A 21609-nucleotide genomic window follows, 5' to 3' on the forward strand; every position below is an offset into this window, starting at 1 on the left:
TTGTGAACACAGTTTTTTGATATTTCTCTTCTACAGTTTAATAGATGTTGGGGTTCTTTAAATAGCAAACAACTGTGTTCGCAAGATAAAATTTAGTCTAGGATAGCGATACAAAATAGTTTTAAAACTAACAAAAACAATAGGAAATCAACAAATAAATACATTAAATAAACATGAATATACATAAACGATCACACATATATGTATATACATGTATATATATGTGCATATATGTATGTACACATATGTATATTTATAAGAAACTAAATAGAGCACACACACAGGAACAGGTCAACCAGAGGTCAAATAGGCCTTTGCCCGATAAATGCATGCCCATTGGCTGATAGGAAGGGCGCGGTGGATAATAGAAAGATGATTGGCTAACTAAAATATCAATAGAAAAGGAGCATATAAAAACAATAAACAACCACAGAATTCGCGCATAAGCCTGAAGAGTCCTAGAGTTGATGAAACGCGGAATATTCAGTGCAGCTAAATCGCCACATATATTTTATAAATTACTATATATATACATATCGATATATGATTTTAGTCATTCAATCAATTTAAATATTTATGACGTTAAATGTTTGAATTTCGAATCAAAAGATTTTTATTATTCTATGTAAGACAAAGAATACATTTGAAATATTATACCTCCTTATCCTATAGGATTTCGATGTCTACCATCTCTTCAGAAGAGAAATATTAGCAAATAGTTATAATGGTTTACACCTTATTTGCTAAAGTCAGGGAGGCATGGAAATCACAATTAAAAGTTGTTTAAATATTTAAATATCATAGAGTAAGGAAAGTTAATAAAAAGGATATAAAACTTCACATTAAAACGCCATGGTAAAATCCGAAGTGAATGTGTTTTATAGCAGTGTGGTAAAATGATGCAAACTGTATTTTGAGTAATCTACATTACAATGTAATTGTCTGAAGTGGGCATTTTCCTGGAACAATTTTCTTTGTTTGTGTAATGGGTCCGGTAATTTCAATTTTATATATGTCCGGTGGATCTGTTTATTAATAAACATATAAATTGATGTATTTAATATTTTTTTATAATTATACACATGAGCTTACAATTCCACCCCAAAATAACTTTAAATTGTTAATAAATTGAAATTAATACAGCTTTCAATAGACAAGCCATACAAAATCAGAGATACTGAACTGACAAAAAAAAATGAAAAAAGAAAAAGAAAATGAAAAAAAGAAAAAGAAAAAGAACAAGTCCAAATTAAAATTTAAAAAATTAAAATTTTAATTTTTAATTTTTCTTCTTTTTCTTTTTTCTTTTCTTCTTTTCTTTTTCTTTTTTTTTTCATTTTTTCATTTTTCGATATTTGTTTTTCGCATCATTTACATTGTATAATTTTCTTTCTTTTTGTAAATTCTTTCCTTTCCTTTATTGCGTTGTTAAACTTTTTTTTATTTCCCACTAAGTTTTTTTTTCTCATGATTTGTTTAGGTTTTTGTTTTTTGCAACCACAGTGACTTGTTTGTTCACCATTTCCTATTACTTACTATCTTTTCCTCTTTCCCATAATAACAAGGCATAATCCTCAATCCAAATATACAAAACTTAGGTCAGTCATACGGAAAAGAAAGGGTTAAAGGGCCCCTAATCCAAAGTTCTTCTTTGGATTTCTGAGAGCTTATCCCTGCCCGAAAACCCCACCGCAGTCCACTGACCTTCAGTACATAACCACATCACCGGCGAACATCGCAAAACAAATCTGCACTGATCAAACTGATTTATCACACATAGAGATTTTGTAATGTTGAACACGCATCAGTGATGATGAACTGCACGTATTTGCTTAAATGTGGCGAATGATGCCAAATTTGTCAAGAAGTATTCACACAGTTTATTTCTTCCTGTAATTAAGACTCGTGAACGCTGAACTTAGAAAACGCCAAGATGCTACGTATACGCGATGCTACGAAATTTCTTCGAGCATACACGCCACTGTATGGATCTTAGTCCTGTGTGTTAGCGGTGGTGAAAAGAGAACGACTAGCGCTTGATAGACATATCACCTGTCATGTTGACCCTGCAGAAAGAGTCTTATTCTAGTCTCCGAATGCAAGGAGAATTATTCGTCCGTTTCTTATATAGAATCCAACCATCAAATAGGAAACTGCTCCTTCAGAAACCGACATGTTATCGGCAATAACCAATTAAGAAAACCCTCAATTTAATGATTTCTTTTGGAATTCGCATCAGATATAGCTTGAAGCCACTTAATATAACAAACTAAACAAATACTAACTCAACTTAAAAAAGTGCCCCAAAATACGAGTTTGCTAACTGAAACAAGGATAACATATTACCTCTGCATTACAGGGTAAAAATGAAAGAAAAGTAAGGGGAGATAGAACAAAGAAAGCTCGATAGACGCAGAAAGAAATAATAGAACAAAATGGGGAGTAAATCACATACAATTAATTAATGACGTATATGGAACTGTTTATGAAAAAATATATAATATAAGGGGTAAGTTTTATATATTCTTGTTCGTTGATCACTTATAAGCTCCAATAATATACGATAAAATTTATACAAGTTTTCTGTGGAAAACTCGTTAGTCACGAATGATATATAAAACGACTATGTATTATTAGTACTTTTAGCAAAAACACGTTCACTATTTACAACACTGCCACACAGTTTTGCTGCCCAAGATTTCTAAGCAGATTTAGAGTTATTTCGGCGCGCTGATCATCAGGTCAAATTGTTGGGATATTTGCAATTTTATACCTATTTCTTCCTTAAATTTAGGCGTTCTGCCTCACTGTTTTGAAACCATTATCTCCCTTTAAGTTACTCCTAACTAAAAAGTTACTTTCTTCCAAATTTTCTCTTCCGGTGGTATTTACTTTCCTTTGCAACCACTAGCGACGCAATCCACCTCTTTCTTCTTTATCCGCCCCATTGCCTCCAGTACAGTATGTTTTACCCATTTATTCTTCTGGACAATGTGTTTATTTACTTTGTCATGCAACGTTACATGTCCTGTTATTTTTATTTACATACTTATTCATTTTTTCAATTTCTTTAATTCTTTCATTTTCCTATTCTCGGGTGGTTAGTATTGCTTTTACATTTTCATATCCGTCATTTGTTTCATTTTCAGTTTTTAATTTTTCTCTTTCAATAAATATATTGTGGATTATGTACTAGTCTTCCGAATTGTTATTTCTAGAATAGTTTATCTGACTGGTACATTAAACGTGGTTCTATATATATTCTAGCTTTATAATTACAATGGTATGTTGTTATTGTAATGTATGTTAATTGATTATTGCATATCAAACCTTAACAGATAAATCAGATTCACTATACAATGAGGTATGTGATTCGTAAGAAGTGGACACTGAGTAGTAAATAGGCATACAAGTTGTTTTTGTTGATGTTCGGGTCAAAGTAGGGTATCTTTTCTTAATGTTAGAAATTCAGTAATAAGTCGGAGAGGAAATAATCAAGCTGCATTATTTTACTTTCCTTGCACATTTTTGGGAACAAAAAGTTAGCATGACTACATAATCTCGTAGGCGATGCTGTTTAAACTGACAATCCAAATGTATTTTGCTATCTTTGCGGGTAATATACGTTGCAATCCAATAGGAAACGGATCAGTGAATTTTTAAGTGTGCTTATCTTGTTTACTTCAATGTAATAATGGGTGATCAATATCAGAAATGGGCACCCCATGTTGTATGCAAACAAATGTTGAGCATCTTCGACAGTGAACAAAAAAGGTCTGCTGTGAACTCGAAATATCTCAATGGCTGCTATTTCTGTGTAGTCAAAATGAAGGTAATCTACAGGAAGAATAGGAATTAATTGGTGTATTCGTAGCTCAATTCTGCAATCCAGGCCAATTCTACATGGCAATGAAATTCCTGTTCCAGTGTTTGGGGGCTTGGCCGAATTCAAATTTCTTGGTTCTGAAGAAGATCAAGCCTCTGATTTATCCACTAACAATAGTGAATACATTGTTTCATATGTCGGTTTTCCTCCTTCATCACTACCACGGCTTTTTTTCTCTCAGGCAGAACTTAATGATCTTACTAGATATCTCAACTTTCCAAAACATATTTTGAACTTTTAGTTTCAAGACTCAAAGTAAAACGTCCGCTTCAGCCTGGAACTATGGTAACCTGCTATGAAAAAAAAAACGTAATAGTAATAACAACGGCATGGACGATGTGATATAAGGCCTACCAACTATACGCTTCACAAAAGAATAATTAGTCAAAATATACTCATTCGAAAACACTGGTAAATAAACAATGCAGTGAGAAGGGAAACAATGAACAAAATACGACCATAGCTATATGTACGATTTTTAATCGGATCAAATAAATAGCAGAGAACAATTTAAAGGATATGACTAAAACAGTATACGTGAACAGATAAAACGAAGACTCGCAAAATAGCAAAAGAGAAATAAACCCCCAAAACAGCAAATGTAGATTTTTGGACAAAGGGGGAAGGTAAACTACGTGGATGATTTGATACGACGAGATCACGGAAAAGGAAACTGAAAACAGGTGACTGTGGCCAAAATTGGAAACTGCGCAGCGTGTTACACTTTGAACATGCAAAAAATTGCACATGTAAAAAACGGAATGAATTTTAGAAAATAAAAAAATAGCATTCTATTAGAAATGGAAATACAATAGACATAACCAGGCTAGAAAGTGGACGTGAAAAAATGTTAACAAGCTGTGTAAGCAATTCATCAGAGTTATGAAGTTGTCTCAAAATGTCCAAGAGTTTTCAGGCGCATAAAGAAGATAGAAATACGATTTCTCCTCACTCAGGAATATCTGTCAAAGAAAAAGGGCAATGAGCTGTGCTTTTTGAAACATCTAACACTTGTGAAAGTTTGTGATATGTGGATTTGCATCAATTTCCGTCTTATAAACAGCAAAAAGTTAAGGGCCTTTCACTGCGAGTGTCATCTTCAAGATTGATATCTCCCGTTTTGAATTTTACAAACAACTTCCGAACGGTAGATTCTCCTATAACATTGTCATAATATACGTTGAAAGTTTTAGCAGCGGTTTCCCCTTTGCTATAGAAAAAAAAATAAAATTTGATGTAATCCATTCTCTCGTAATGAGGATTATCTGGCCGTGAATGAATTCGATTTTTTTATCAATGCAAAACATGTGCGTAACACGTGCTAAATTTTATCCGTGCTTTAAGTAAACAGTATATATGTCTGTTACGTGTCTACTTAAACCTGTACGCTAAGGACTTAGCGGACAACCAAATGCATTAATAGCGATAGAAATTTGTCAGAAAGTTAGAGGTCTATAGACTATAAATACAACTAACATAATAACCTAATTTGTAATTCAACTGAAAAGATATCCGAACAACTTTTTTTTAAAAATGTAACAAAATAAAACAAAAACAGAAAACAAAATACATAATTACGATAGAAACAGCAGTACTTACATAGTATGGGATACATGTAGAAAATTGCATTCAAATTTAAAAAAAAAAAAAAAAAACTTTATACATTTATGAATTATGGGAAGTTTGTATCATCACCATCCCAACTAATAAAAACTTATCAACCAGACTTGTAAGTAAAAACGGCAATTAGAGTTCGTATATAACCGATCCGCTATTCATTATTATGGATTTAAATGACATATGAAATCATGTTCACTTATTTTACCGTTACTTCCGCTTTTATAAATGGCAGATCGACAATGATAGAGAGGGAAGAGGGAGAAATTGGGTTTAGTCGTTTATATTCTTGATACTAGATCTGTGGGTAAAATGATAGCATATTCTCAATCGCTGATAATTATTTACATCAATCCAAAAAAGATTTCCCTTATTTTGTAATATATGTATAAAATGCATAAGTAAAGAATCCCACAATGACAAAAACGTCCGTTTTGATATGAACTTGAAGTAATCATTCATTTAATGAAACATTCCCTACACGAATAACTGAAAAATATGTGGTGATGTTATATAATGTATAAATAAAAATTTAGATAGTATCGACTAAATGTCTTTGTAAATGATCTTTTTGCTTAAAAATATGATTTAATTAATAATGCAATCTTTATTAAGCTATGACGATCATTATACACGTAATTGTCTCGCATTTTAAAGAATTAAGTTTATTGGCTTAAACGGTAGTATTTTATACATTTATCGCAAACAACAAATTCTGTTATTAACGTTCATCATATACACATATATTGATATACAACCATACACATGTTCACACGCACACACACACCCATATATATATATATATATATATATATATATATATATATATATATATATATATGCTCATTGATTGATTAAATAGACGATTAAATAAATCATGATGATAGACATTTAAGGATGGATCAATCAGGAAAGAGATCGATTACTGCAAGACTGGCAAATATATCGATCCCAGAATCGAAGAATGGTAAGACGGGCGGATGGATTATTTTTAGAATCTGTGACGTTAACCTTCATCTAGCAAAAAGGTCACAGAGTTGTTTTGAGTTCGACAAATGTGTTTTTTCGTTAATGATAGATGGTATAAGTTTAATCGAGCAAGAACATCGACAATAGAGTCTATTATTGAAAGGGCAAGCGCAAGTTTTTTAACCTTATTCCTTCAGCTATACTGTCAATATATCAACATACATGTATAAGTATATCAAGAAAAAAATAATAGCACACATACACACGCATGCACTTGTGTTAGTAAAAGTACCAAAAACATGGACAGCTTCCTTCTAGACAAGAGAAGACAAGCAAAATCTGAATAATTTTGAGTTAACTAACAATTCGCTGTTATAACATGATAACGTACTTATAAATAAGGTGTAAAATTGGTCCGCAAAAATCGTTTTGATTGAGTACGGGATGCCCTTTTCTCTTCCCTGAAACCTCTTTCTTACAGAAGAGATTTTGCAAGTCTGTCTCTGCTTTATCGTTCTTTTCATGGCAAATGTTCTCCAAACATTTACGAGAAACACTTGTCTATCCGAAAACACTATCAGCAATTTCCCTCACTCTTTATCTGTGCCTAAATCTAAGCGTAGATTCCATGAAAACAATTTCTTTCTTAGAACTGCACGCCTGTGGAACGGTCTTCCGTTTGGCTGCTTTCCAGCTGGCTACAATATGGTTGTCTTCAAGTCCAACGTAAAGAAGTTCTTGATGAGCCGTTTCACTTAAGTAAACAAATTTACCGAATTTCCATTACTAACGATTACTATATTGCCTAATTGACGACTGTACACTCTTAACACTTAGCCTCGAGTGGCCTTTGGACCTTGATAAGTGATTATGCATAGGTAAAAAAATGTCTTTTATGTTCGGCGATTATCTACACGTCCATTAATTTATCAGCAATTTGATGGATTGTAACTATGCTCTACACCAAACACACACCAAACAAGCATACGCTCTGCCTCTCACTGTCTCTTACGCGGTCTGTCAGTCAGTCTGTCTCTATTTCTGTCTGCATCTCTCTCCCTCTCTCGTTCTCTCTCTCTTTTTCTGTCTGTCTGTTTCTCTCTCTCTCTCTCTCTCTCTCTCTCTCTCTATTTATATATATATATATATATATATATACATATATATATATATATATATATATATCTGTATACGGTGAAACAATTTTCTCCCAAAAGTAATAACACTACACATTTATATTAAATCTGTTATTAAACAAATTAATTCAGAAAACTTGATTATGTAGTAGAATTGACATCTATTCAATGTAATCGCTTTCAATCTCAATCACGGCTTCGATACAAGTTTGGGAGCATGCTTTTTCATAAACGCCGGCGAATACACGGCGGATGGTGGCAATGAGGCTGGCTTAGGTGTTATGAGAGATTGTGTTCGTGATTTTCTCAACGCAAGAACAAAGATGCCTCAGGGGGATGAAGGGGCCAGATGATAAAATGGGTACAATTTTTAGCACTCCGTCTGAAACCAAGCTTGGGCCTCTTTGGCTTTGCGAACCGGCGCCGAGTCCTGTTGCTAAACCCAGGACCTGCCAGCGGTCATTTGATTTCACCAAAGAATCAACAACTGTTCAGCACACCGATGTTCAGTTTGGTGTTTTCGAAAATGTAAGATGGCATTAGGTACCTAACGTAAAACCGAACTAAAGACTATAACTATGGCTGTTATTCGTAGCAATCCAGCAATTCATGTCGAGGGTGCTCGCCATGGTCTTGTAATTACTTTGATTGGTAGAGAACATGTGTTGTACAGCAGCGCATCTCCGATCTTGCTCTTTGAGCAGCGCCCCTTTCAGGCGTGATAGAAGGATCTTATCGCTCATGGAATTTGTACACAACTGCCCAACTACTAGAGAGTTCGCAATAAAAAAATAAACTGTATTATCAAGTGAACATGGAATCCTGTAGTTTTTTCTCGAGCGAGAATTTATTGGTCCAGCTTGTTTTTGTATATATATATATATATATATATATATATATATATATATGTGTGTGTGTGTGTGTGTGTGTGTGTGTGTGTGTGTGTTATTTTTTCTATGTAAAAAGTCATAACTTGCTAAATGTGCAGACCACTTCGATAATTAATAATTGCATCAGGCAAAAAAAAAAAAAAAGAAAATTAAAAAAGCTGAAGAATTTTTATGATTTTACAGGAGAAAATATTTTAACATGTCTAACGTATAGCTTGGTTTAGAGGTTTTATGATATTAAGTCGGAAGCTAAAAACTTTTACGGCTATTATCTGGAGAGAAAAATACGTTTTTTTTAATTTGTTGGTTGCGAAGATATATAAAACATTAAAAGAATGAGAGAAAGAGTATGAGAGAGAGGATTTCTAGAAGGGGGGGTTGTTTGGTCGGTTAGAGAGAAAAAAGAACGAAGAAAGAAAAGAAGGGGGTAGTACAAATAAGTACACATAACAATAGGCACCGCCAAAACTGGGGGGGCAGGTCAGTACTTTTTGACGGACCGTCTTTTTAGAAATCTACCAAAAATCAGGTAATTATCCGATCAATACGAAATTTTCAGCGATTATTAGGAGAAGAATGAACTTTATAACAGTTTACTTATTTTTCATAAACGATATTTATATATATATATTTTTTTGCTTACAACCCCCTCCCTTGTTTTGAAGTGGGAACAAATATGCTTAAAATAATCATCTGAAACTGAACAAAACATATTGTGTTGTTGTAAGGGACAGATTTATAGATTTAAAAAAAAAATTGTTTGCATACCTTATTTTGACATCTGAATATCAGAACTTCGATTGTGTTTAATCATCCCGCTTTTGAGTTTTGAAGTGTGAAATTCGGTGAATATTTTAAGTAAAATAATTAATTTAAGTTAAGCAAAACAAAAAAAAAAAATTAATATTTATACGAAAAAAGCCATTTTAAAATTTTTGATAAATAAATTAACAATTTTTTTTAGCGAGCCGAATAATGCATGAACATTATTAAACAGGACATGCTTTGAATAATCGATACAAAAAAAAATCGATAAATGTTGTGCCCTTTGTGTTAAAAATAGCATCATTTTTTTCAATCCCGTTTGAAAACGTTTGCCGCCTTTCGACTACGGTGGACCAAACGCGCTGAAATATTTTTTTTTTATTCTGCTTTAAATTGCCCCCCCCCCATTTTGGGGAGCCTGGCCCCCCACACATACACATTACAAACCAAACTCATATAAATGGTCACCCATCTGGTACTGCCCAGCCTCAGCTTAATAATACATTGAAATTTTCGTCACTGAAAAATAAGTTTTTTTGGCCTGTTTGGTCTTCCATAGTTTTCTTCTTATAAAACGCAAAGGTAAACAGAGTCGATCTCGACTCTACATTGACGCGAAATATCTAGTTACCTATATGAATAAGTGGAATTATTTGAAATTCAGGTACTTATATTATAATATTTTTGCATATTCTCTTAGAAAATCATCCTAAATCTTAGTTAGACAATAAATAAATAAATTAATTATTTCAAAAACCTTTTTTTTTTTAAATATTTAAGTACGTTTTTTGTGCAAGATAAAATATGTCACTTGTTAACTTTTTGGGAAAATTTAACATTTAAAATTTAATTAAAAATAGTAGAAAAAGTTTTACATTTTTCTGTTTTCTATATGATAAAATTCAGGGTTTTATTTTTCTAGAAAAAAAAAGTTACTCAGAAATAATGGATTTTAATAAATGTAATTTAGTTTTAAAAAACAACAACAACTTGATTTTGCGGCCATTTTTGGCGGTGCCTACATAACAATGACAATGTCGAAAAACAAATTTTTTACCAATAGCGTACTTACTAGTATTTGGGGATTCTGTCGTGGACATTTTCGCCCATTATACTACCAATATTACTAAGCAATTTCTATTCAGTGTCCAGTCTTGTTTTTTCTCCAAGTACAATATTTAGTACTGCGATTTTAACATTTTATTTGGCCGTGTTATTTAGAACCTTCATATAATGTTTCTTTGTCATTGTTTTCTAAAAGTGCGTTGCTGCTTTAGTTCTAATCTACCGTATTTTTTATTGAAGAGTATATTGAGCATATTATTAGGTGAGAAATGTTGTTTATAAGATTAAATATATTTTCCTTAGTTAGTTTTGACATTTGCATTAGTAGAAGTATGACCCATACAAGTGTCCTTCTTCTTTTGTTATGTCGGTGAAAAAATAATGACGTATATATATCTTATAAGAAGAGACATTACTTTTGCACCAACCTAATTTGTGGGTGTTTCAGAATTACATATAAGCTGACTATATTCATATTTTGTATTTTTTTAACCATTTCAAGTCTTTAAGTGCTTTATCATAGAACAGTCTGTGAGTGTTAAAAATATCTATGATAGAGGAAATATTGTTTATTCTTTTAAGGATAGTATTTGGGATGTGTTTCATTATGGGTTGTGGATGCTTCGAATATGAGTTCACGTAAATAGCATAAGTATTTTCTTTTTTATAGATTGTATATATTTTATTCTTTAAATCTAGTGTTACATTTAAAAAAAATAAATGTTTTGGTATGTACTACTATTTCCACTTTTAAACTAATTCTTCTAAAGTCTTTACGGATTATCCTTCTCATTTTTTCATATTTAAGGTCATTTAGTTCTCGTATGAATCGCCAATCGTCACTATACAAGCCAATATCTTCTATCTCAATGTTCTTGGTTAAATTGTACAATATATATAATCTCACTAGGTCAGTCATTTCAGCCGAATCTAGGACCCATAGAAACATAAAAAATGCCAACTTTTTTATCTATTGTTATCCGTTTCTTATTAGTACAATTTCTCTGCATCTCTGTATAATTTCTATTTCACTCTCTGATATATCTGAAGTGAGAGTAGCAAATATAAATACTTTCTCGAAAAGCTCCTTGGTAACGGAAAGTACTAGCTTTCAATTTCGAATTGGATGAAAAATAATTTCTCTTTATATTTAATGCTAAAGAACCAATTAATTGTTTTAGGTGTATTTATCCAGAGGTAAAGTCTATAAGTAATTTTAAATTGTGCGTTGATTTTTTTAATTATTTTTTCCAATTTCGATTCTCGTGGGATTTATCAATCTAGTTGAGGGTTTATGTAGGAAATTTGATTCATGATCTTGTAATCGTTTGCACGTTTTATTTTTTATTTACTCTATCGCTAGTATTTGTTTACCAGTAATTGTTTTTCTATCGGAGTCTTTTTTTCTGAACAATACAAAATTAGATTTTACATAATTGTTTGAAGTGTTTTGATTAAACAATTGTTGTATTTCGGGTTATACAGTTTATAAACATTATGGGTTTTATCTGCTTTTACAGAGATGTACTTAGATTTGGTAATTTTTTATCTGTTTTGTTTAGCTGCCTTTAGAAATGAGTTTTACTTTTGGGTTCAGTTATTTTGTTTATCATTATAATAAAGTTACATTCTACTACCGTTAAATTGGACAAATGCCGCACTCTCCTGGCTCTTAAATCTGAATATGAGTGTAAAAATATCTTCAATAGAGGAATTATTATTCTTTGTGAAATGTGTGATGTGTTTTCGGATGGTTTGAAAGTGAGTTTACGTATATGGGGTAGGTATTATCTTTTCTAGGAAGTGCATATATGTTCTTCCTTAAATCCGGAGTTACATCTAAAAAATTAACAGTGGTTACAAAAAAAAAATAGAATATATCAGGTATATATTTAATATTCAAGCACAACGAAATAAATGAAGAAACAAACATATATTTCACACCTCCTTATAATTTAAATGTAAAAAAAAACTTAGGAAACACATTTCTAAATCTTATACAGAAACACTTCCTACCTAATAATATTTTCAATAAAATTTTTAATAAAAACACGATAAAACGAAGCAACACTTGACCGATAATTTAGAAAAAATAATAAGGAAATATAATATGAAGATTCTAAATAATACGCAAGAATTAAATAAAAATAGTATAACTAAATCTTGTAATTGCAGAAATAAACAACAATGCCCAATGAATGGAAATTACTTAGTAACATTGGTAGTATACTGAGCGAAAATATCCACGACAAAACACCCAAATTCTTGTAAGTACTCTATTATTATGGAAGAGAATACTTTCAAATGAGAGTTCATAGGTAAAAATAAAAAATAAAAATAAATAGATAATAATAAATAATAATTCAAAGCTCAATATATTTGTAATACTTGTAAGTACTCTATTGGTATGGCAAGGTATACTTTTAAATAACAAACAGTAACATCGGTAGTATACTGAGCGAAAATCACCAGAAAATGTATACCAAAATACTAGTAAGTATTATATTGGTATGGCAGGGAAGACTTAAAAAAACAAACAATTCAGAGGTCACAAAAGTTTATTTTAAATCCTAACAGTAAAATACAAATGCCACTTTCAGTATAATATAAAGAACTAATGCGAAAAATCTAACACTAATCTACTAACCTAAAAAAAGCTAACATTTGCATTTCCTCATGGATCTTATGTCTTACGCAAAATATTTAGGGATAAATTACTCAATAAAAGACAAGACACCTCTATAAACTGCAAGCATCAAGAAAAACATCTTTTTAGCAACTGTGATATCATCACATAACTTACTGTACCATCAGAAATACATAATTTGACTACAACTATAAATAACACACACACACTCACACACACATATATATAATGAATGAATGAAAAAAATCTATATTCTAAAGTTTATGATGTTGGCTATTTTCTCGTGTTGTTTATTAAAATTAAAGGTACTTATTCCTTTAATTCAGTTGGCATTTACAATCCTTGTTACTATTTGTTTCGTAGAGAGAATTAACCACTTAATTATTATATCAAATCTATGTTTCCTTTAAATCATCAGAAGAAATAGCAACAATCAATCTGTCAAAAGGAAATAAAGTGCGTTTTGACATGATTAAAATCCGAAAATTAGAAGAGAAGCTGTAAATACCTTACAATATATTTACATTACGCCACTTTCAATTTTCAAATTCAAATTGACGTAATGGTGGTTGGGAATTCAATAGCGATTTATATATCAGATTAATAGTTGTTATTGTGTAAACTTATTGTTTATTATAATGTTGAATTTATAGCTTTTGTATCGAGCTGTGTTGTTATTTTATGTTTGCTTGTATATAATACTTGCATTTTTCTGCGTTTTAATGGTTGAATCGGTTATAATGTGGCGGTTACATACAATATTTAAAAATTGCTTTTGAATTTCTTAAAGTTCTTGGTCGGATAAAATACTGTATTGCTGCATGCATTATTTTACCGAACTCTAAAGTGTCAATGATATAAATTAGTAAACCTAATTCATCCCGCTTCCCTCTCTATTATTGCCATTTATAAGAGCGGAAGTGACCGTAAATGGGGATAATTCCATATGTCATTTAAATCCATGATAATGAATAGCGGATCGGTAATATACAAAAACTAATAGTTGCTTATAAATTATGAGAATAGTTGATGAGTTCCCATATTTTGGGGTGACGATAATTTCGCATGATACGTAAGAAAAGAAATCCTTTGATATATTTGATTAGTTTACTCGATTCTATTAGTTTACTGCTGAAAGTATTCGTAATTTTAATATCTGCTTGTAGTTGTTGGACATCAGTATATTGGTCGTTGCTAATATGTACTTGAGTTTTCAAGTGTAAAAAAGTTCTCAGATATTTCCGAAATAATACTTGAGCAATAGTAATTTGCTTTTAATTACATCTATATAACTATAAAAGTGAAATTGTCTGTCTATGTGTGCGTATGTGTGTCTATGTATGTACATTTCCCTACAAACTTCTCTGTCACTAGTCAGTTTACTGAAATTAGACTTGATATAAGAGGTATTTAGATTTAAGAAAATCGTTTTAACTGGTTTTCAGCCAGAAATTTGGCTGTCAAGGAGTCAAAGTTCAGCGATTTCACCTTTGATATCTCTACAAAACTCCTCCGTCAATTTTGGGTCTAAACACATGAAATTTTAGATATAGGTTCTTTGGACATGTATCTAACTTTGTAATTGTATTTGAGCTTAAAACAATAAATGTTAAAAGGTCAAAATTGGGGTCGAATTTTTAAAAAGGTTGACCTCTGCGGTCTCTACTAAATTAAATTAAATGTTTTTAGTCTAAACATTTGAAATTTTACATAAAGTGTATTAATGCATAGGACTAGTTTTTAATCGGTTTTTGCCAGCAAATTTGGCTGCCATGGCTTCAAATTTCAGAAGATATGATCTTTGCGGTCTCTAGCAAACTATTTAGCCAATTTTGGGTCTAAATATGTTAAATTAAAAAAAAGGGTATTCATACATGCAGCAACTTTTTAATCAGTTTTGGGGCAAACATTCGTTGGCAAGAGGTCAAAGTTGGAAGACTTTACCTTTGTAGACTAGGAAACTTCTTCGCCAATTTGGTCTAAACACTTTAAATTTTAGATGTAGGTAACCTGGAAATGAGTCAAACTATTATATATATATATATATATATATGCGTGTGTGTGTGTGTGTGTGCGTGCGTGTGTGTGTGCGTGTATGAGTGTGTCTGTGCGCATAAAGTTATGAACAGTACATAGGGCCCGAACAAAGCCGTGCTGAACTGTAAATATAGTTGTGCAATGTCGTGTTGCAAATAGAATTTACACTCGGTGCATTTAAGTAATATTTAAGTAAAGGTCAAACCCAGAAGCTTGTTAAAACATGGAGCCTGCCCAAGACGAGAGCCATCCATTTCTATTGATGCCAGATGGGGATCAGTGCGTTGATGATGTAAAGATAGAAGCTTGGTTTTGGATGCATTAAAAGAGACCAGCCACCTCTTCCCCCATTGTACCACGCGCTCAAGATCAGAGGAGAGAGAAGTAGAGAGAACTTTGTCATTTACGGCCTTTGATGTGTTGCTGTAGATGGTCGTGTCATCAGCATAGCTGTCAACGAATGATTTAAGTATGTGTTTTGGGAGATCATTGATGTAGATCAGAAAGAGAGTTGAACCCCTGGGGGGCTGCAGTATTAATACTGTGGGCCTGTGATTTCTGCCCATCAACCACTACTCTTATGAAGCTATCAAAGAGAAATGATTTAATGATTGAGAAAACATTTCCAGTGATACCGTAGATGGAAATCTTGTGAAGTAGACAGTTATGCCATACCTTATCGAATGCCTTCGATCCTGTGAAGTAGGCCCTTATGCCATACCTTATCGAAGGCCTTCGAAAAGGAAGCCTTTATCAATAGATTCACTAATCCTATGAGATATAACCGTTAGCACATCTGCTGTAGATCTTGCAGAGCGGAAATTATATTGCATGCCACTAAGAAGGTTGTTTCTGTTGAGGTGCTTGACTACTTCTTTATTTTATATGGATTCCAACAACTTACTCATGACACACAGGAAACTTATTGGTCTGTACTGAGAGGGACCTGACTTTTCACCTGAATTCTTAAATACAGAGCATACTGATGAGGTTTTCCAGGGTGTTGCGAAGCACTTCTCCTTAAGGCAACGCTTACACAGTTTTGTAAGTATGGGAGCAAGTTCTGGTTGGAGCTTTTTCAGCACTATAACTGAAATGCTATCGGGGCCAGTTGCTTTACTGGAATCAAGGTTCTTGATTAGCTTGGCGACCTCACGCACTGATATTTGTATGTTGCATAGCGTGTTGTCTGTTATAGGAGGAAATGCAGGGAGTTGATGGCCATTATCGTATGGGGCAGAATAAGCTGCAAAGTTCTTGGCAAATAGTATGGCCTTTTCTGATGCTGATGAGATTATCTCAGGTCCATTGATGATAGTTGGGATAGAACGCACAGGAAAGTAAAAATTAAAAAAACACATGATTAAGCAGAATAATTGTTATATTGACAATGTTTACTTACAATAAAACTAAATACACACAATATATATGTGTGCGTGTCTGTATGGGTTTGTATGTGCGTAAAGTAAAAACGAACACAATAGAGAGATAGAGAGAGTTTGTTTGTAAAAGCGATTAAAATTTCAATCAATAAAACGCTTTTGTTTTTTTTGGTGGTGATTGCAGATTGAATATTTCGGACTTATTGCAAAAAATCAAGATTAATTTGCCTTAATGAATTTTTCTTAAACTTAATTTAAATGCACATTAAAGTAATAAGCATTCACTTAACTATCTGTCTCTAATTGAATTATGAAAATTAAGGCTATTTAATTGTCAGTTGAGACATTTGTTTACATTGCTCCATGCCTGTCTATATCAAATCTATATAGATATAAAAATGACTTTGTCTATGTACGATATAGTCTCTACCTAACGTTTCTGAAAATCGTTGTTCTAGAAACGTGACCTTTCGTAGATAAGACGTTCTAATATGTCAAAAACTTTAGTTGAACCTTTAATTGGTAAGAACAGTTGTTAAGGGCTTAAAATGAAAAAAAATCATTGTAACTAGGCAGGCGTACCTCGACTTAAGGTGCTTTTCTACGCAAGCGTAAATATGCACCTCAAGGTTAAACAATGTTATTTTTTAAAACTCTTTATAAATATCATTTTTACATTGTCTGATATATCTTTTGGAATGTTGACCTCTTAGAGTCTATTTTACCGTCTGAAAAAATCCAATTTCTTCCCCAGTTCCTAATCTAATCTATATCAAGTTTAAAAGTGGCAAAGTAGTTTGGTAGAGATTATTCAGCACACACACACACTCAGGCAAGGTAACTTCTGCTGATATATATATATATTTAATAGTACAGAAGTTCAGAAAACATTGGTACCGTCGGTTTCAAGCCCAACATAAAGGGGGCCAGTTAATGGTAAAACGTAAATGATGTTAAGTTCTCGTCAGCCAAATTGTTTCTGTCCGAGGAATATATATATATATATATATATATATATATATATATATATATATATATATATATATATATATATATTCTAGTGCTATGTGCTTTCCGCTTATCTCGGCATTGTTTCCAGTCGTCCTGAACCTCCACTTTCCACTCGTATTCAACAATGTGTGTGTGCGTGTGTAATATGAAAAGCTATCACCATTTTCACGATATTTTTGACAAGTAAAATTTCCACAAAGCAAATTAGAAAACTGAATATTGTTTAGGATACAACCGATCATGAAAACTATCCTCTACTAACACCTCGTAGACTTCCTGAAGATTCTTTAATTCTGAATTATTTTACCCGATCAGCATAGTTTATTCCATTCTTCAGACTTCCTAATCTTATAAAGGTCACATCTTTCTATTTAACCTCTCTTCTTCATCCTAACACTAACTTCATCTTGATACAAACTCATTTCCCAGATCATTGTCCTGGGCCTCTTGTCCGCCGACCTGATAGATCTTTCACTTTTGATAATATATGAGATAAGAACGGCTGTCAATTATCTTTACCTTTTTGAATAGATGATTTCCTGGTATAACAAAGCATTACTGGCGCCCAGATAAAAAAATGGTATTTTCATTTCTTTTTTTTTTTTACTTCGATTCGCACTTATTCTTATCAATTAAAATGCATCTCCAATCAGCATCGATCTTTATCGATATATGATTTGGGGAGATGGACAAATAATACGATAACATTTCTCTTCTATTGCCTCTTCTCGTCTCTATTATTGTTAGACTCTGTATATATATGCATATACCTCATGGTTTCACCTCACAGGCAAACATGAAGCCATACATACACTTCTATATCTTGGTGCACAAAAATGTTTTAAAAGTTTTTTACCTTTATCACCATATATATATATATATATATATATATATATATATATATATATATATTTGTAATCATCGACATACAGTCTAGTTTTGTTGTATCACAACTCATCAGTGCCGCTTAACTAGCACCTCTCCCAAGCCAATGAGTGAACCTAGAACCGTCGTGGTTGACAGTCGGAAGTTCTTCCACTCGACCACAGAAGCGATGCCCGCAAATAACCTGTCCGAATGTCTATTTAAACAAACATCCGCCCACCACATTTACAGTGCTCAAATCGCCGGTTAGTAAACAAACAAATAGCGAGCTTCGCACTTTTCAGCCAATTAAGTAGTATATATATATATATATATATATATATATATATATATATATATATATATATATATATATATATATATATTTGGATAGAGCACTGTCGTAAATAATCTCACCCGCTACTTAATTGGCTGAAAAATGCGCATCCAAAACCAAGCTTTCATCTTTACATCATGAACGCTCTGATCCCCATCTGACATCAATTGTAATGGATGGCTCTCGTCTATGGGAGGCTCCATGTTTTAATAAGCTTGTGTGTTTGACCTTTACTCCTGATCTGAAATGGCACACGTACATCAGGTCTGTTGCCAAGGACGCTGGGAAAATGATGGGATCCTTCTACCGTTCCAGAAAATATCTCCCTACTGATGCAATTCTCTATCTGTATAAAAGCTAAGTACGTCCAAGGATGGAGTACTGCTGCCACATCTGGGCAAGAGCTACTAAACAGCCTATCCTGCCTTGACAGAGTACAAAATTAACTTCGTGGTTTAGTGGGGGATGACCTTTTCTCTTCCATGAAGTCTCTCTCGCACAGAAGAGCCTATCTTTGTTTTATCCTTATTTCCATGGCAAGTGCTCGTCTGAGCTCCAATTTCTCGTCCCCCCCCTCTCGCCAATCTTTCACGAGAAACACCCGTCTGGCTGAAACTAATCTCAATAATTTTTCCACTCTTTATCTGTGTCTAAATCCAAACGTAGATTCCATGAACAGACCTTCTTTCTTAGAAGTGCACGACTGTGGAACTCTGTTCCGTTTGCCGGTTTCCCACCTGACTACAACTTGGATGTCTTCAAATCCAACATAAACAAATTCCTGAAAAACCGTCCCCTTACGTAAGACACTCTATCAAATCTCCAATACTAATGATTACTACAATACTATCTCATTGTTTACTGTACACGCACTAACCCTTATCCCTGAGTGGCCTCCGGGCCTTGATAAGTGGTGACCCCCATGTAAAAATTTAAAAAAAACCCTAGTGGCGGAGGTGAGCGGTGTTATCCGTCAAAAGACTTTTTAACCTTTGGTGGGTCTTCCTGTTATATTTGGTAACTCTACAAGTATAAATAAAACAGTGTTTTCCAGTTATAAGTGACCCGCCCCTTCCTAGGAATGTACACGCTTAGCTGGGTTGGGGGAGCGGTGTAACCCGTCACAACCTCCCCCTTTCCATGGTAGATATCCTGTCAAATTTGGTAGCTTAATTTAAACGGTGTGAACGTGCATAGGATTTCACATTTCGCGGACCCCGCCTTCATTGGTAAAGTGTGAATTCATCATACATATTTTAAATCCTTGACACGTCTTCTATCATTGTATGTTGTCAGTTTAGTATAATATTAAACCATCCTGAGGTATCGGCGTATAAAATGTAATGTCTAGCATTTTATACTAAACATACGAAAGGCATCTTACACTATCCACACAACTGCTCCACGTAAAATACCTTCTCAAACTGATGCCCAACAACTGACCAAAAACATAAACAAGACAATTTTGGTGCTTATTGTAACACTGTGTATACTTGTACATAACGTTTTTCTTTTCGCACCTTTAGTGTTCTACATAGCATTATCCATTTTCAACTTTTCCTCACAGCGGTGGTTGATTATTTTTACATGGTAGTCACAACTTATCCCGTCCCAAGGACAAGCGTATAGATCCTTAGTGATAAAAGCTGGGTAAAATATAATTATGTAAGTGAAGGGCGTATATTGGACTTGGGGACGACTACATAGTAATCAGCTGTTAAGCAGGTCACCGAAACAGGGTTAAACAGAGGGCAGCTCTTGAAGAGAGTCTTTGTTCGTTAGATTTGCATTTTGATTCAGTCATGAATTGAGATTGGCGGAAAGAGTTTTGAATGCACCCCTTACGAACAACTGTTGCATAAAATACGTTACGGTCAAATAAAATACTATTTTTCTCATCGTAAGAAACTTTTATTCGAAACCGCTTCTAACTGTACTAGTTTTTGCAGATATTTGTATGCGGATCATTTTTTTAAAACTTAAATAAAATTTCTTTTAGCATTTTATTATTCTATTTCGTGTATCAAATTGATTCGGTTTTATAATACAACCAAACAAGCAATCTTGTAATCAGGTAATTTAAATTGATTTTAATTGCGCTATTGGCTTCTAAATAATGATTTCTTTCCCTATAAATATTAAGTATATTTATTTGTTCGCCTGTTTAATACAAGAATAAAATAAAAACAGTGTTCCTAGTAATCCTGTTTCTTTGGATAAAACCCAAGTATGACAGGCAGCTACAATAAAAAGTGCCAAGAAAAAAATGTGGACCTATACTTCACCTATGTTTATCTGGCCTAAACCTTTGACAATGTAAGCAGAGAAGGCGTCTAGAGAATACTGGCAAAGTATGGGTGTCTTAGAAAATTCATTTCCATCATATATCATGATTAGATGATGGTCAGCGTACAAGATCGTCGGGAGACTTCTGACCCTATTGAACTCAGAAATGGAGTGACACCAGTGGGTTTCCGTTCTCACATTGTTCAGCCCCATGTTCTCTGCGATGCTGACGGATGCCTTCAGAGACATTGATGTCGGCATTAAAATCAGGTACAGATTTGCAGATCAGTTTTCAACCTCATGAGGCTACAAGCAAAATCCAGTGATGCAACTGATACCGTAAATGGCTTTCTATTTGCTGATGATTGTGCCCTTAACGCTATCTCTGAGGTAATCATTCAAAACTGTGCAAATATATTCTCAGAAAGCTTTGGCCTTACAATCAATATCAAAAAAAACATGCTGTGATGCATCAGCCTGTTTGAGAAAAAAACATATGCAGAACTCAACATTTTCATAGGGAGACAAGGACACAATTCGGTTGACAATTCGCCTACCTAGGCAGTACGCTTCCCCGCAATATAATCATTGCCGAGGGAGTCAACCCTAGACAACTCTAAAGCAAGCGCTGCATTTGACAGACTCCACAAGAATGTATGGGGCAACAGAGGCAAAGATGAAAGTCTATAAAGCTGTGATACTCATCACTTTACTCTA

The sequence above is a fragment of the Euprymna scolopes genome, chromosome 3 (assembly GCF_053919585.1).
Source record: "Euprymna scolopes isolate OS-2025 chromosome 3, ASM5391958v1, whole genome shotgun sequence".
In the NCBI taxonomy this organism is placed as follows: Eukaryota; Metazoa; Mollusca; class Cephalopoda; order Sepiida; family Sepiolidae; genus Euprymna; species Euprymna scolopes.